Raw genomic sequence first — 3297 nt, 5'->3', positions numbered from 1 at the left:
CACCGACTCGACCGCGACTCACAAATATACTCAGCCGACCGCTCACGGAGTGAAAATTCTCCACCCACTTCGCCTTACCTCCCACCGTACCCGCCTCCCAATCCCCGCCGGTGCGTCACCGCCCTCATCCACATCCACTTTGACGCCGTCCCGTAGCCGATAATGGCTGGATCCAGCTGCCACCCATCCCCAGCGCAGGTCTTCCTCTCGGACGGCGGCTTGCCCAACCTCTCACTACCGCCACCGCTACCGAGGCAATACATTGGCGTGCAGTAGAGCCGGCGGGGAACATAGGCGGCGGAGATAACTGATCGCTACATGCAGCAGAAGATATAGATAGGGTCAAAAGCCAGTCCTTTGCATGATCCACCATAGAAAACAGGGCTTTCGTTCGGGCCAGATAAGCCCATTAGTCCCGGTTCAGTCACGAATAGGGACTAATGTGAGCATTGGTCCTGATTCGTGCTTCTAAAGGCATTAGTCCCGGTTCAAATGAGACTTTTAGTCCCGGTTTGAGACACGAACCGGGACTAAATTGCACCCTTTAGTCCCGGCTCGTATCTCAAACCGGGACTAAAGGGTGCTCTTTAGTCCCGGTTCGTATCTCAAACCGGGACTAAAGGGTGCTCTTTAGTCCCGGTTCGTGTCTCAAACCGGGACTAAAGGTCCCATTTTCAAACTCTACCTCCCCTGAATCACCTTTTCAGTTTTGTAAAAAGCAAAAGAAAATGATAAAAACTTAAAAAAATAAAATTCTTTGAGATGTAGTGGCCTGTTTGCAAATTTTTAGAATCCTCAAATTCTAAAAGAAAAAAAAGTTATGCTCAAATTTCAATTTTTTTTGAATTTTGGTTAAATCAGGTCAAACTTTAGTCAAACTACTTATTCAAGAAGTATTAGTGTTACTAAATAATTATTCACGAATATTAGTGTTACTAAATAATTATTACAATTTTTTGAATTTTGGTCAAATCTGGTCAAACTGTGGTCAAACTATGGTCAAACGACTTATTTAAAAAATAGTAGTGTTACTACATAATTATTCAAGAATATTAGTGTTACTAAATAATTATTTCATTTTTTTGAATTTTGGTCAAATCTGATCAAACTGTGGTCAAACTATGGTCAAACTATTTATTTGAGAAATATTAGTGTTACTACATAATTATTGTTTTGGAATGACATCTTACTATTGTCAAATTATGGTCAGATTACTTCATGCTCAAGCTAAACTTCTGAGGGTTAATAGGATTGATATCGGACGTGGAGCAATTGATCGCGAGCTCACAGGAGCTCGGAATCACGCCCGTCCAGAATAGCTGTGAGATTCAGTGCAATGAATGTAGGTGGGGCCATGTGAAACGGGGAAAATTTGGTATATGTTGCTATACAGACCTGACAGATGGGCCTGGATGAACGGAAGTTCGCACGACGTCGACGGTTCTAGCCTAAGCCGTGGCGCAGCTGGTTGTCGGCATCCTGATCCGTGGATCAGGTCGAGGGCTTTCCGGTAGCGCCGGCAGCGCGTGCAGTAAATGCAGCAGGGGTGGCCACTGTGTGGTAGGGCGGTGAAGTTGGATTGCGCTCTCATCCCCTACGGCGAAACGGTGGGGAGATTGACTGCGCCTAGGGCGCTGCCGCCTACCAGCGAGCTCGCAGTTGCTCCGGCGGCCATGGAGTTCTTAATGCAGCCGATAAACATGTCAGAATCTCCTCCATGCCCCTCTGTTTTGCGAATCTCGAATGTGGATTTCTTTTTCGCTCGTTGGAAATATTTGTGTGGATTAACTAGAACGCTGCTAGAGCAGGTGACTGATAACAACAGCACAATGAAGCCCGTGTGGTTCCTAATCGCCGCGCAGCCGGAGGTTGAGCTTCCAGCACCGGCGGCTTCAAGTGCGTACGCCCAGATCTGTCGTGCAGAGACAGGAACTGCAGAGATGGCCCAGACTTCCGAGCACTCCATAGAGCAATTGGACCCCAAAACACCTGGCTGGATACAAAGGTACTACAAGATAGCTTCTAAAATCTAGTAGAATTTGTTAGGTTCATTGCAGATGTCCTGTTAGTCTTGTAAGCAGTAACCGATGAATTCATGTGGCAACACAGGCATAAACATGATCCATGATTCATATATAAATCTTGTGAGCTATTTCATGTTGATTATGCCAAGAAGATTGTGACTAATATGAGAGGCAGTAATCGTTCATCCACATAATAACCGCAAATATAAAATCAAACAAACGGTTGTAACTGAAAGCACCAGCTGACTGTTGTTTTGCTGTGGCTGACAAAGTGCGTGTAGGTGCTGCTGCTGTAGGCAGGGCTCCTTGCCTGGACAGGGTCATATCGCTGGAGAAGACCATGAGGGAATTTGCGGATCATCCAAGAGACAGAGTCATTGTGCCAAAGATAGGTACAAGTTTCGACACTCTTGGTGAGGCATACGATTTTTACAATTTGTACTCCTGGGAGAAAGGATTTGGCATTAGATATGGGAAGAGCAGACTAAATGTGAACAGGACAAAGTTGGAAATACTCGTTCCTGCCGCTGTGAATGGCCAGCCCTCATGAGATTGCTGGGGTCAAAGGACAATGGATGCCTAATGCATATCTTTGTGAGGAAGTATATGAGTTTAATTTCTGATAGGGAGTCGAGGAAAATTATGAGGAGAAGCGGACATCAATCGTAAGCACCAGGCATTCTATATAAGTTGTGCTAGTGATCCTGCTGTTATACGAATTATTTCAATTAATACTTACTGATGTTTGGTTTTGCAGGGGAGGCCCCTTATGCGAGAAAATATGGCAACCGAGAGACATGCTGGGCAGATATACACTAGAGCTATGTTTGAGCAATTCGGTCATATACTATAGGAGTGTGGTGCATATCAGGTGGAAGAGATCAAAAAGGGTAAAGAGTATATGGCAATACCTACAGATGCAACACGAAGAGAGAAGTGGTGCAGAACTTCATACAAGGTGACGGTGCTTGAAGGAGGGGAGGAATTTGACTACAAGTGTGGTCAATTTGCACACATGGGGCTGTGGTGCAGCCATATCCTTAAGGTGATATAGATGGCATTAGTATATGTACACCTTTTAGTTTTCCGTAATATTGAAATTATGATTCAGATCTCACAAGGCAAAGTGTTATTCTGTTATGTTATGCAGGTGCCTTCATCCGTGTGACAGAAATCCCAAAGAAGCACATAGTGAAGAGGTGGACCAGAGATGCAAGAGATATCCTTCCAACGCACCTAATTCAGTACCAGAGGGACAATGCTCAAGAAAACC

The 3297-nt window shown here is 44.9% G+C and overlaps 1 pseudogene; it reads left to right on the top strand.

Annotated features, from left to right (window-relative positions):
• Nucleotides 1-2570: 2570 nt before the first annotated feature.
• On the top strand, nt 2571-3293 carry LOC119333055 (annotated as a pseudogene).
• Nucleotides 3294-3297: the final 4 nt, after the last annotated feature.

Source organism: Triticum dicoccoides, chromosome 7A, assembly GCF_002162155.2.
Source record: "Triticum dicoccoides isolate Atlit2015 ecotype Zavitan chromosome 7A, WEW_v2.0, whole genome shotgun sequence".
Classification (NCBI taxonomy): Eukaryota; Viridiplantae; Streptophyta; class Magnoliopsida; order Poales; family Poaceae; genus Triticum; species Triticum dicoccoides.
This window is presented reverse-complemented; position numbering and strand designations above follow the sequence as displayed.